We start from the raw sequence: 15,568 nt of genomic DNA on the forward strand, positions 1-15,568 counted from the left end.
AGAGAAAACTTTGAATCAATATGACTGTATGATCTGGTGAACTGTAAAGTGCCTTGAGATGACGTGTGTTGTGAATCGGCGCTATAGAAATAAACTGAATTGAATTGAACTGAAAGGACATAGCATATCATCAGGAAAACTAAGAACATGATTCAGTGGGATCAGAAGAAATGTATATTTATGCTGAAAAAAAGGTAAAATATTCTGTTTCTATCAGCCTATAGCAGCAAAGACATTTGAAAAGCCCATTACTGACTCCAGCTATGGGGTGATGGAAATTAAAATAGTATGTCAGAGTTTGAGCTGCAGCATGTCAACAAAAACCAATAAAACAATTATATTAATTAAACATTTGGAACAGCAGATCAAATTTACTAATAAACTATAGCTTGAATTCCAGGGTTAGTGGAGCCTAGGCAAAGTTCAACTGAAGAAACTGATTCCTCACCTACTACACAGCCAATCAGCTTTGAACCACACCTCCATGAAAGCCAATCAGCCTCCAAAGTTCATCTTTAAAGGCCTCTGATCCGCCTCCTAGTGCGCAGGCGGTGGTGTGAATAAATTCAAATGACCCCGTTTCCACCCACCTCTAGCCCCTCCTCCACAATCGTAGCTAAAGCTTCATCAGAGTTTCATTCCTCCCAGACTCTTACTACATTCCGCATCTCATTTCAACTGGTCTGGCAGAAGTCTGCCATGTTGGGCCTGGTTCTGCCAGAGGTTTCTTCCCAATGGGGAGTTTTTCCTCTCTACTGTCACTTCAAGCTTGTTCATCATGGACAGGTTCTCCCAACCCGTGTTATTCAACTGGACTTCCATCTTCCAGGTCCCTGAGTGAAGCTCTAGTATCAGCTCATGCAGTCCAATGGATGTTTCAATAAAGCTCAACAGACCGTCTCGCTAACCAGCAGTCTACAGACTGACCAACTTCATCTATCTCCACTCACCACCAGTTTCAGGCCAGGGGGGAAAACAGCCCTTTTTTTTTACTTCTGTTCATGCGTATCAATCAAAATCCAGCGCTATGTTTCCTGCCGAGGTCTGAGCGCTGAAGACCAAAGTAATTCTAACAATACTTTACTTATAATTGTCTTTTCTGTCCGTGTAAGTTTTTCAGATTGAACTAATAAATACGCCTCCTAGAACTTCTCAATAGTGCTGATATGATCACATAAATAAAGTTCACACTGTCATGCACCCACAGCCATGTTTACATGTTCAATTGGATTTTAAAACGTACCTTATTGTTAAAATTTTCTATTTTTAAAATTCCTAAAATGAAAAGCAATATTTTCTACTGGCCTACTGTTTATATCGCCCTAAATGAAGCTGGAACTACAGTACAACTGCTGGCTTAACAGGAGAGTTTAACCTCTAACTTGATAAAAACTAATTAGACCAACAATCTATTGCTCTCAACATATAAGGGGAATTTATTTTGCTACAGAGGAAAGCAACATTTTAACCAATTTCTTTTGAATAAACTAGCCCGTGGCATCTACTATTTATTGAGTATCAAGTAGTTGTATTAATATTGCTGTTTAAGTTTGAAAGCTTAGACAACCCCAGAGTTATGTTAGACAAGTCAGAGTGCCTGTTTCACTGTAAAAGACTTGTTGAAAGAATAAAATGCTAAGTTCTGAATGATCAACAGGGTGTATAGAGCCATGGAAGAAACATGCAAGTGAAAGCGTAGCTCTCTTTCCACCAGTCCAGAGTTCTGCACCGGGTCGCCAACCGTATAAAATGTACGGCTGTATATAAACAAAATGTGGGTATCATACAGTTAAAACATGAATAAAACTTATTTATATTTTTTTATTAATTAACTATATATCTTAAAAAATAAATTGATTCAAGAATATCCAGATAACAGTATTTTTTTAAGCAATGAGGCAAACCTTCTTACTTCGGTCAGTTTACAGCTGCTAATCTGTGAGCACAACCTGGATGTGAGCGTGAGGCAAAGTTCTTTACTGTTTCCATTATTTTAAACGGCTGTGTGTACACTTTTTGATCATGGGTCGAGTCACACTTTTTTATTTATGGGCCCATGCAGCCCCAGCCGGGTTTTAAAAGCCGATAATTGCAGGTAACAGGTCACGTCTCGGTTCTAAATTTCTACGGGTGCGGGAGGATACAGTTTTGAAAAATCAGACCAGTGCAGGACTTCTCTTGGACTCTTCCCATCCTGATCATGCTGCCAAATTTTACTGGACCACACTACCTTTGTGCTGCAACAAAGATAACTGTTTTACTTTTATTTTATCTGTTTCAAATGACCAAATCCTAAATGATGATGTTATATTAATTATTGATTTGAGGTTCTGAGTTCAGCTCAGGATAAATAAAAATCCATAAAATAAATACAAACTTCATAATAAACTCAAACAACATCATCTTCCACAATAGTTTTTTTTTTAAACACAATGCCCCATGTTTCAGAACAGTAGCAGCATGTGTGTGTTTGTGTGCTTTTAGGTCTAGCTCAACAGCATCATTATCAATTCAAGACATTTTAAAAGCCAAAGGCAGCCTTGTCATTTCTTTTTGTGTTTAACATCAGCATTATTTCCTGAAGTACCACTTTTCTTTGGAGTAATAGGAGCCTTGTATATTCTTCTTAATTACTTTTTAAAGTTTTTTATTTGTATTTTATATTTTTTGAATTAAAGCTTAGATTTTTTTTATGATGCATTTTCCCTAGAGCTTATAAGTCAGCAGATGAAAGCCAGATTTGAAAATTCCGGTCTTGGATGTCCCTGATATAACAGATGATTTCCATCACAAACCAAGTCACATAAATGCTTAAAATTCCAGACAGACCCAACATTGTTGACGGTCAGAATGTCTGTCTGGTAATTACCACAGACAAATCATTTTCGTGGCCCCGATCTGTTCCAGTCAAACTAAAAACAGTCCTGCTTAAACACATGTTGGGCATAATGGAAACAGCAAGCACAAAACAGCAATGTCTGATAGTTAAGGGCTTTTCTTTTCAAAGCTTTCCTCCCAACATAAAGAAACTTACAACATTTAAAGAATAAGCTGTTTCAACTAATCATGGTGATGTAAGTAACATTTAGAATTGATCAAACCTCAGACAGAAAATGATGTGAAAATGTCATCAGCAATAAGTATAAGGATGAAAAATAGACAGATGAACATGCATCAACATTTAGGGGGCTGTTCTGTGTTCTGCAATCTTAACTTAAAGATAGGATAGACTCAGAGCAGGTAATACTGACAAGAATAAATATTTCACAAAATAAATTTCACATCAAAGATCAATAAAGACTCTTAAACCAACTAGCGTTGCAACAGGAGGGAGATTAGCATTAAAGTAGCCAAAACTATAGTAGGTGGCTGCCTGGGGCAAAGTTCAAGAATGCTTATTGTGTGATTTGGGTCTAGGACCCCATTTTCAATTTCCACTACATTGTATAAAGCATCTTACTGCAAATGTGCAGAATGAATCTAGGAAGACGGCAGCAAAGTAAATAAAAACAGAATGTGTGAAGAGGCACAATAAGAAGATAAGAGGAAAAAAAAAAAATATGATACATTAGCGGTGCTTTAAAGGAGGAGGAAAAAGGAGGGAAGCAGAAAGCTGCTCTCAAAGTGATAAAAGGTGACCAGCATCATCACTGCGCCAGCAGCAAAACACAACCGGAGCGTAATAATTGTCACAAAACCTATTGGGGAGAACACGTCGTGTGCAGATGAACAATTAGTGAGACAGGAAAGCTTATGGCACATTTTGAAGTAAGCTTTGAATCTCGTTTCTATTTTCTATACATGACAAGAAATAAATTATTAAGGCTTTTTTCATGTTGAATTTCCAGTAAAACTTCATGCTTTGGGTTTTCTTTCTTTGAATCCCCAACGAGTTTTACAGGCAGCTATGGTAGGAGTGTTTAGCAAAGGCCAGAAGATAAAACAAATAATGAATGTGTTATCTCTCATTTTGTGTGTTGCCATCTGGTAAATCGTATCATCACAGCTATGGCAATACATGTAGAATCGCCAAATTTTTTTCCAATTTACACCGCTATAATGTATTTCAATAGAAGAGAGCCACGGGTGGCACCAATCAGAGTTTTTGGGAGGATTTGCAACACCATTTTTGTGTGAAGTTGTAACCTGTTATATGGATTTCAGCTAAAAGCTTCCTTCTGTTAGCGATCGTTTTCATTTACATGAGTCACACCTGAGAGCACTCATGCAGAATATTCTATACACTACACAATAATCATGCAGGTTTGTCAGTGACCTGCAACTTGGACCAGCAGAGTTAAAGGCCTTTTTTGCAGAATCTGTCCCCCTAGAGAAATTACACGCTTGCTTTTTCAATACTGTAGCAACCAAACCAGGCCCCAGGCAGTCAGGGTAAAGGGCTCCCTGTCTTAATAGCTGTTGTCATCGACTGGTTAACCCAGAGGATGTGCCTTATCCAGTTACCATACATTTTCTACACCAGTGACCATATGTAAGTATATATATATCTGGCAAAGATGCCACTTTAAGTTTTTTGTTATAAAATAATGGAGTTAATCGTGGGCAAAAAGTTGCTTAATTTGTAAATTTGAGAGAAAACTTCTTAAAAGGTAATGTAAAAAGCAAGGATCACACTTATTGAGATTGTAAGCTGGTATAAATGCTTAGAAACGGTGGTGGGTCACAATCTTACCTTTGTCCTGAACTCGAGATATTGAATTGGCCCTGTCTTTCACTGGTTTAGGGCAGTGGTGGCCTAGTGGTTAGAGAGCAGGACAGTTGCATTCTGGAAAGACCACAAGACTGCTGGTCTGGGACTTTAAGCAAGTCCCAGAATATTCCCTGTGTGCTACTTTTTTGGCAGCACACTGCTCCATAAAGGATGGGTTAAATGCAGTGAACAAATCTCCAACTTTGCAACTCTAGAGATCTTTCCTTTAACAGTTCACTATCCTACAACTTTTAGATGTGCCTTTGGTTCAACACACCTGAATCAAGTATTGAGATGATTGAAGGAATACTGGAGGCATACTGAGGAGGTACCTCAGCCATTTGATTCAGGTGTGTTGGACCAAGTGATAATCTAAATGTTGCAGAATACCGTCCGTCAGGAACTGGAATTGCTTAACCCTGTTCAAGACAAAACCACTAAAGGAGCTACTGCCATGAACCTTTTCTTTTTCTCTCACTTAGAATATATTCCTGCATCACTGCTGGCAAGCTGCTGGGCATTACTTTGTATAGTAAAGAACACATCCAGCCACAGACATTGGGAAAAGAGTTCTGTTTCTCAGAAGAATCGTCTATTCTTCAGGGCTCCTACACTTTTAACCCTAGATAGAAGGCAAAGCTGAACGGACCAATTAAAAAACAATATCCAAAGCACTTTGTTTCTTAGACTGTTGAAGCAACATGTCCATAAAAGGCTCTTTATAAATAGCAGACTGATCGTATGTGACAACTTCAGTGCACACTAACAAATCAACGCCATAAGCTGCATGATGATGATGCTGTTGTTTATTGTATTTTCACACCGTCAGCTGTTAAACGTGTTTGGCAGAGAAAAGGACTTTTTTTTATTTTGTGTGCTTGTTTGGAGTCCAATGTAAATGGACTCCAAACAATGTATGTAGTATCTATTTTATTCATTTTTAAGAGATTTTTTTTTCTCCCATATTGTAAGTAGATTAGTGCTTTTGCTCATAGAGAATTTAACCCATATTGGCCTAATGTAAGTGACTCTCACATTGACAAATTGGTCAATTTGTTGTTGATTTGTACAGTGCTGACAATCAAACTTCCTCCTGCAAATATCCACCTCAGCCAACATTCTCTACCTAATGCTGACTTTTTTTCTGCTTTTATTGTCATTACACTGTCACAAGAACAGAGCAACGAAATGAATGTTCTGCATTTAACCACAGCAGTGGGCTGCCATTGTGCGGTAGCAGTGTGGGTTTAAGGGTCTTTGCTCAGGGACCAAGAGTGGCAGTCTGTGGGAATGGGGCTTGAACTAAGAACCTCTGGAGTCCAAGCACAATGCCCTAACCACTAGGCCACCACTCCTCTTTTCTTAAATCCGTCATCTGTCATGAGATACAGGGGTGGCTTACTTAGCTAAGGATTCATTCTGACCTTCTATGCTTTCAACAGAACCTCCAAAAGAAGCAAGAGAACCAGCGCTCACTGTAACCTGGCTCTTGATCTGAATGAACAGCCGATATGTCTTCATACAAGAGGGGAAAAAACCCCAGAAACTTTCATGAAACATTTTACACCCTTTGTCTATCATCAGATTTCATAAACACATCACTAACAGAGAAAACAGTAATATTTTTGTCCATTTTCTTCAGTCACAACCTCCACACTGAAGATTTACAGTGTCAGTGCTACCCGTTAGCCCAGTACCTTGCTCCCTCAGATAAAGATCAGAGATTTGTGTTTATATGTGTTGGTCAACTTAAAATTTCAGTAACTTTTTTAAATTTTATTTCAGAAAGTTTGAGCCTTCTATGTAAATCACAGCTGTAGTTTGTCCCAATTAGGGTTGCAGCTATTGCTTATTTCAGTATTTGATTAGTTGATTATTTATTTATTGAATTGATTAATCTCAGGAGACACTTTAAGCAAAAGACCATTTTTAGATCAACAAATATTTTAAGTATAGAAAAAACCTTTATTGCACATTTTTAAGTGAGCTGCAAAAGATACAACATAAAAAAGATACAGTACCAACATATGCATGTAAATACTTTCTGTAAATGGCATATTTTAGAGTCTGCTTATCATTCCTCTATAGGTAACAGTTTGATTAGATTATTAAATTAGTTGATGATTATTTTATTAAGAAATTACTTAGAATTATTAAAATACATTTTCCAGCCCGTGTCTCAATGTACAAAAGTTTAGATATCTGGCTAAGGGTAATTGTAAATACAACAAAACAATTAAAATCAAGGATTAGCAAAACTGTTTTAGCTGATTGGTCGTCTCTGAAAAGTACGTCTCTTTGTGTTGTAAGTTGGCAAAATACATATTAAAAAGGGAAAGTTTTTATATTTACCAGTAAAAGGGTAAGGCCTTCACCAGACTATGGAGGAAGCAGCTTCTCTTTCTCAGCATATTGCTGAGAATAGATCATTGTTTTGGAAAAGGAGCTTACAGAAAAAAAAATCTACAACTAAACAAATGTGAGAAGCTGTCTTTAAGTTTATAAGTCTGGAGTGAAAAATGTTAAAAATGAACTGCTGAAATAAATAAGGGCAGAGGGCCAAACCCAGAGCATCCCTCCTGCTGGATGAGTGACGGTAAGTGCTTACAGGCCTCTTGGCTTTACTGTAACGGTACAATGGGTTGACAAGCTGAAAGCAATAGACTCCACCTGCAAAGCAACAAGCTAGCTGGAGGAAAAAAAACTGTGTCCCAGCAAGACCAGCCATCATCCCAGCAGCTGATCGAAACCAAGGACAGATTTCCACCAGCATGGTTATGATGAGCATAAAGGTTTCAAGAAAATGATGAAGCATGAAGATAAAAGTTTTCTTACCGCTGTGCAGAACCACTCCAGCTCTGATGGTTTCTGTGGAAACAAACAGAGAGTTTTCTAATTATTCTGCCATTCTCCAATGAAGCTTTCATAGTATCCTAATGAAGTAAATGCGCATTGTGAGATTTTTTCAGCTTTTAGTCATGACATCATATTATCCCTCCCAGTCCCTGAAGCAACATACTGGCTCTGTGAATGTTAATGTGCAGGATTCCAGGCTGATGGAGGAGGTGAGTCGCTAATAAAACAGCAGTAGGATTTATTGCATCCTGAGGGTGAGAGCACTGAGCACAGATGCACACACTGAGCACCAGCTGGGCAGCGCTGACCTTTCTAAAGAAAGAGGGAGCAACAGAAACCCATGTAGAAACAGAGGCAGTTAAAATGCAGGGAGAAACAACGAAACGTCTGTCCAAGCTGACGCAGCATCCCATCGATCCCTGATAGCGGGACTGGATGCACAAGAACCCCAAATCAGCAATTAATATCTTTGAGTTCAGTTTTCTTACTTCAGTTCTTACAGGTTTGTTAAATGAAACAGATGAAACCACTAGTGGACCATACGCTCTAAGAAAGAAGTAATTAATAAGTTAGTGATATAATCTATTACAAGATTAAATTTCAGGTAATATGATGACAAAAAAAAAGGTTTACCGTACATAAATGAGAGTATATAAATGAGAGTTTAACAAAATACTTGAAATGTTAATAAAATACATAAAATATAAACATTACTCCAAAAAAGGCAAGAAGAGAGAGATAAATTGGAGAAGATGATGAACATCTAAACAGATTTTGTAGGGATTACTTTCAATGGAAAACATGTGAGTGGCAGACAGAAAACTGGAGCTAAACTGAGACCAGGTGTGCCAAAGGTCTGAAGGACAGAGTCATGTTGAACATAAAAAAAGCCCTGATACACCAGAAGACATTTGAACAAGGCGGATCTGAAAGATAAACAACCAAAATAAACAGTAGAACAGAAAATATTACAACTGAAAAACAAGCTGATTTTAGCCATTTTCATGCTTGGCTGGTTTTGTAATTATCCAGCAGACTTCTTGGTCAGAAACATAGATCTCGTCTACTCAAACCGGACCACATTTAAAACCAGCTCCAAGAGTGGGAACGTTTGAAGCCATCTGCCACTCTTAGCAGCTCTATTCTGACAGACATAACCTGCCTCACCTGACGAACGGCAACAATGGCGAACTTCTCTGTTCCTGGTGTGTTTTAGAAGTTTTTCACATCATTGTGTATTTTACAACATCTCCCACTCCTCTACAGCACACATCCTCGTCCACACAAACAGCTATTTTCTCATTCCTGCTGTCCTTGTTCATCTGTCATCAAAATGTCCAAGACACATGAAGCTGAAAAGAAGTAATTTCTCTGTTACTACGCTTTAGCTCAAAGAAACATGTCTTCGACCTACTATTCATTCTGGTGAAGCATCCATTTAAGTCAATGTTTGCATCTTAACCTGAAGATAATAATATGTATATATTTTGGACCCCTCAAAATTTATAAAACAATTATACTATATTTCCTTTTCAGTAAAATGAACACCTTTAATCTACATCACTCTAGATGTTCCGTGGATGTGTTATCCTTAAAGAATTAACTGTTTTGTTAGAACAAATTTACCTTTGACCTTTAAGAGACACTGTGAAAGTACATGTTTATAACTGAACTATATATGTATCTGGTGTTGAGCCACATTACAAATCCCAGATGAACCCCCAAATATTGCCAGGATAGAGGTTCAAAGATGCGGAAAACTTATTTTGGAGAATTTTAGGTATCACAAATGAATGAGGACAAGTCATTTCCTTAACCTTAACAAAGAGGCACTTGCTAGGCCATTTGCACACATGATAAATCAATCCAATTATCACGGAATAGTGCCATCAGCATGGAAGATCGCCAATGTTTAAGGCAGGAGACAAAACTAAACCAGAGAACTATCGTACTATAAGTATTTTGCCAATAATCTCAAATTCCAGAGTAATGGGTTATTGAACAGCTAGTGGAATACCTAAATAATTGCTCAAATGCTCTCAATCCATGCAGTTAGGTTTTAGGAAGCATCACCAGAGACAGCCACTTGTTACTTCCTAGAAAAGCTAAAACAGCAGCTGGACAAAAGCAGCTTTGTGGGAGCTGTATTCCATGATTTGAAACATGCTTTTGACACAATCAACCATAATGTTCTGTTGGCTAAGTTAAAGGAGTCATATTCAGAATTCAAACTTCTGAAAGTACTTTAAATATGAAATGATTACACACTGTTCAACTGTAATGTTCAGTGGTTGTAGGACCAAATTTGGCCAAATGGTTGCATCCATCAGAGAAACACAGTCATGGAACACACTGCCAGCTCATGTTAGGGGCTCTGCAACCTACATAACTTTTAAAATCTCCTTGAAACATTAGTTGAAAACCAGACATGTGTTCATAGGTGAATTGATCTGTTTCCTTGGGCCTGTTAATCTAATTTTAACTTGATTTTATGTTATTGGCATCTTATCTGTTTGTGTCCACTCTGTTTTCTCCTGTAGTGTCTTTTTTAACGTTTACTGTTTTGTTCTGCCTTAGGACAGTGAATGCAAATTAGCTGTTGTGGTGATCCTGGCATATTTACATTTATGCTCTAATGTTGATAAATGTAAATTGTCCTAATTCAAATAAATAAATAAATAAAGGAAACCAGCTCTTTTTTTATTATAAAGTGAAAATGGCCTAAGGGCACACAGTGACAAAGTTATTTTACACAGCTTACTTTTAGCTACAACTTTCAAGAGAGAAATCAAATATTTCTGCATGTTACAAATTTACATAATTTGAGGGCAACCAATTCAGCTGAAATGCATTTTATCTGCGACCGTGTTAAAACAAAAAAACGCAAAATGTTACATTCACTGTCATCAACATCTTTATTAGAAGCATCTTCAAAACGGTATCATTTAGTCTGGTATATAATCAAAAAAGCCCAATCAGATGGTAGGTTGCATTATTCACAGCAGGTTAGGTAACACTAAACATAGATTAAAAACATGACTTTCATTTCCTTGTCTTTTCTGAATGAGGAAAACACACAGAAACTGTTTAAAAGATCTTTAAATAAACCAATAAAACTAGCAGATGACAACTGAAGAGCAGCCTCTGCATAGAGAGGGACTGACTGTCTGCTGTTTAATGTTCAGCCAAGTGAAAAGTACAGGGTGTCAGTGCCAGAGCAGCCCATATGGCTGGAATGAAGCAGTCCAGTTTTCCATCAGCTCCTCCCTGCATGAACACTGGGAGGGGACACCACAGAGATGACTGACATACGCTCTTCGTCATGAGACACTTATTAGTTTAATTAATTTGGAACACATAGTTTAGTAATTTACTTATTATTATTGTGCCCTTAGTTATCAGAAGTTAATTTGTTTCTGGAAAATGGTAGAAATAAAACATTATATGAAACAGAAAAAAGGAATAAAATAACAACACTTTAATTTCTCTATTTTGCTTCAGACTTGCATCTTTATGTTTTCAGAGTCAACTTTTTTTTACATTTATAGGGAATGTACAACAATAAAGACAGAGGCAATCAGAGCAGCTGGACAAAAAATACTTCTCTTCCGTCTGCAATGATACTCCAATTGTTTTAGTAATTCTGTTGATTTCCAGTTTAAAAAGTGCTAACACCAGATAAAACCACCCTGACTAACTTCCTATTGTCTCTCAGAAATACTGACAGCTGCAACCCTTGCAAATGGTGCAACCAGTGGATTAAAAACTCCTGTCTTTCTTTGGATACATGCCTATTGTGACTCTTGCCGACCAATGGACATTTCTTTAAACCTTTATAATGATGTTGATTGTCTCTCTGTATCATGCAACCACTTCATACGATCGTCCTTAAGTATTACCAAAAAGATTTGATCTGAACCTAATTCAATACCTTCTGTCTACGCCCTCCCCTGAGTGTAAACTCTAATCCTAGCACTGGTGGAGAAGAAACCTAAAGCTGAAGTCAGAGGTTTATAATGACTTTATTAAATTCCCGTGGGAAAGACTTTGATTTTAGGATTGACTTCCGGCGCTTCCTGTACTTCCTGCACTGACCAAAAATGGCAGCTTCCTGCCCCTACACTCTTGCAGAGAGCAGCTGAAATACAAGCTCCTAAATGTTATGATGTTCGACAGTATAAAGAATAAATTCATACACAAAGATGGAGATGTATAATATATTATAAGCTGAATTAGTAACCACAAAGAACTTGTTAACATGCTAAGATCATCCAAATATTTATTCAAATTGCTTCACATATAAATATCATTGGAAGAAGCAGTTGACTGAAGGCTGCAGCTGTATATATATCAGATTAGACATATGTTAGGCATATAAATGTCGAACATGTGTTACAAAACATTTGGCAAGTTGTAAAACTTATATGATTTTTTTTTTAAAGAAAAAGAATATAAAGGTTTAAGTTCTGCAAATGGTGGCATAAAAAAGTGGAAATGGAACATCAAGAGAGGAAATCTGTCCAGGTCTTCTCCTCTTCAACAAATAAAATGCATGTCCAGACTGTGATTTCTCCTCAATCCTCCCATTGGGGTCTTTCCTATGAAACAATTAATGACTAATAGATGCACATCTCCTAGAGTGTTCAACCAACAGCAAAAAGCTCTCATGCTTGTCTTGTTTTAGCAAGGTCTTTCTTTCTAAACGAAAAAAACCAAACAAAAAAATATTTTACATTTATAGACAGCTATGAAAAAAGAGCGTTATAATTTTATTGGATTAATATATTCACGCAAAAACAATTGCCTGCAAACCTTTCAAACCAGGACTTTAATCTCTAAACTGATTAAATCATTAATGTCACCAGTTTGCGTCTAATTATACACCCCTTCTACCGTTCGCACAATGCCGGTATGGAATACATTGGCCTAAATTTTGACTTTCATTAGATTAGGGCACTAAAATCTGTCTGATTAATAAACCTGTCTTATTCATTGTACATTGTAAGACTTAAACTTCTTGTTTTACTGTAGCTATTTTGAACTTTTAGGCTTTTATATTTTCTGCTTATTTCTTATAATTATCTTTTTAAAAATGTTCTAGGTTTCTTTCTTGTTTGTTTTTTTTTAAGCACGGAAGTCTCAGTTATATTTAAAACTTATTTTTTTAAGAAAGTCATGTTTAAAAAGTACAAAGTACTTATCATTTAAGTAAAGACAAAAGCAGAATCAAGAAAAGCACCAATACAAAGTTTGTGTTTTAGACAAGAAGAATTAGCTTTGGTTATAAGCTCTTACAAAGACAAACATACAGTTGATATAAATACATTTGCAAGTTGCAAAGATTTGTTCGAGAAAAGAGAAAAATAGTGCAACTATTTGCAAAGCAGCTACTTTTTGTTGTAAGGTTTTGGTCCTGATTAGATGGCAGTCTGAAAGAGGAGAGAGTCTGGAACGGTTTGTGTCCAGGGTTGGAGGATTCAGCTGCAATCTTCCGTGCCTTGGAGTCCTGGAGGCGTACAGTTTATGAAGAGAAGGAAGACTGCACCCCCTCTCTGCAGATTGAAGGACACGTTGTAGCCCAAATAGGAAGGTTTCAGACATCAGCTAATTTTTTTCTTCTGTTCATCTAAGTACCATATATCTTAGACCCAGATAATATTTATTTTGAATATTTAGGATTATATTGTTGTGCCAGAATCAAGAAAACAAAAAAAAAATCATCTAAATAAATGTTGACGTTTTTTCTTTTTTTTATTATTTTGCATACAATGTTGGTAACTAGGACAAATATCTACAAGATATTTAAGAAAACAGTAGCTTGAAAAATATTTTGGTGCAGCTCAGCTCTGAAGACTTTATTTTTTGGCAGGTTGGAGTACAAACCTAAAAACCGAAAGTTATTTTAAAAAATATATCAACTTTGACTAATTGTATTTGAGTTTAGATTCACGCTGTTTTGTTGATGTCATTATACATGTATGATTATGAGGCTATTAGGTTAGAAATTAGCATTTGGTTTAAAGGTTACTTTGGGATATTTATGACTGCTAAACAATTTGAGCTTTAGTTAAATTCTAATATAAAACAAAAAATAAAAAAGACAGAATAACTTACGAAATCCCCTGTTAAAGCACATTCTAATTATTAAACAGCAGCCAATATTATTTGGCAGTGTTATCCAGTTATTCTATTTTCAGCTGTCTAGAAGCATTTATGAAGTGTTTAGGAAGAGAATGGATTTTAAATCCGACCAAAGTGATGATCCGACTCTTTCATAATTACTGGATTTAAACTGCAGCAGACAAATGAAGGAAGCAGAAAGCCTGAAATACAAAATCATTTTCATAAATATTATACAGTCCAAAGCATTTCCCTTCACGCTACAGGAGGAAGCCATAATTGAGTTAGACATGTTTATCTGATCTAAAAAAAAATGGCTCAGCATATATGTTTACAGCTGAATAAAGAGCACAAAGCCAGAAACCCAAGACAAACGTCCAGGTCTCCACTGAGCAGCCTCCCTATTCATCACAAAGCACTGCTGTTACAATAGCTCTTGTTCCCCAAAACAAAACATCCCCCTCCACAAATTGTGTGTGTGTGTTTCCTCTTTATACACCTGTGTGTTGGGCTGATCAATCACAATGTGGAGCAGAATAAGTGAGGAGGGTGGCTGCTGGGGCTATGTACCCAAATCACACCTATTGGCACCATCAGTGTTCCTGCAGGCCCTCGAATAAATCACTGTTAATGACACCAGGATACAGAAGGAGGGGGAGGAAGACTTCCACAGTTAAATACCTAATTCCTATCAGGATTACTTATGCTTAAAATAAAAATTAAAAAAAGACCACAAAAGAAAGCAAGAAAAAAAAAACATGCATGTATATTAACTCATATATGGAGTCTCTATTGGATGAAATCTTGATGTCTAAATGTTCCAAGAAATCGCCTGATGATGAAAATCAGACAATATTCAGTGGAGTATACCAGGACTACAGTAGTTACCAGCCATTTGAAAACTAAACTATCGAATTTTTGTTAATGACAAGAAAATGCCCCCTAGGGCTGAGCAATATGGCATAAAAACATATTCTTAGATTTTATTGACAAATTGTTGTTGGGTTTTTTTTCTCCCTGAAGTGCTATGAAAAATAATGAAAAATCTCAAGCATTAAAAAAATTTGTATTATTAATCTACTTTTTGTTGCTATATGTTTATGGTTCAGAAAGCAAAAATTCAGGTACATCAGTCCCTGTCAGATTAAGTTAGTTTTCATAAAGGCTGATGAAATAACAACATAGTTGTTTCATTTTTAAATGTATAAGCATTTATGAGCCTGCCACCTTAGATGATCATGAATATGGCTGCATTTATTTTCTTTAAAGTGACACAGAAAAACTGGTGTTCTTTTTAGCTGGACTAAGAGTACAACTTGATCATGTGAGCTGATAAAGCCAGATTTTCACAAGATATTCAATTAAAAAAATATGATCTAAATTATATACAGAGAAATAAAATAAAGTGCCAATATATACAAAAAATAATGAAAACAAAAATGTATCCCAGGATCCTAAAAAAAGAAAGTTATTCAAATTAAAAATATAAAAAAATTGCAGATAAAAAAAACAAATATCCTTACCTATAAATCCAAAATTTCTTTATACTCAAAAGTTCAAAAGAGCCCTAAGAGAATTTTTTTTTTTTTATCTGTGTGACGAATTGAATTGATATGGTTGTGAAAATAACTTTCTGCTGTCCATGGATTTATTGTTTTACTGCAGATGATTCCTGGAGAAGAATATGGAGCATCTGGCAAAAGGAGATGAAGGAATAAGAAAGATCCATAGAATGTTATGTTGCCCTTTTGTATCTTCAGGTCTAAAACATCTTATTAAGTCTTATTTCTTAGTGCTTTTCCTTGTATCTGCCCTTTAAAGCCAGATTAAAAGGTGAAATCCACAGTAATTTTTTTTGTCAAAAACCTATAGATATATAAA

At 36.3% G+C, this 15,568-nt stretch overlaps 1 protein-coding gene across 1 annotated transcript in view; it reads right to left on the minus strand.

Annotated features, from left to right (window-relative positions):
* The window catches only part of LOC107098323 (ecto-NOX disulfide-thiol exchanger 1-like), a 162,891-nt gene that overhangs the window by 110,086 nt on the left and 37,237 nt on the right, over positions 1-15,568 (minus strand). The window contains exon 2 of the mRNA XM_015395949.1: positions 7,547-7,579. The gene's annotated coding sequence lies outside the window, so the exon portion shown is untranslated. The remainder of the gene's footprint in view (positions 1-7,546; positions 7,580-15,568) is intronic.

This window comes from Cyprinodon variegatus, unplaced genomic scaffold (assembly GCF_000732505.1).
Source record: "Cyprinodon variegatus isolate N-32 unplaced genomic scaffold, C_variegatus-1.0 Scaffold769, whole genome shotgun sequence".
Taxonomy (NCBI): domain Eukaryota; kingdom Metazoa; phylum Chordata; class Actinopteri; order Cyprinodontiformes; family Cyprinodontidae; genus Cyprinodon; species Cyprinodon variegatus.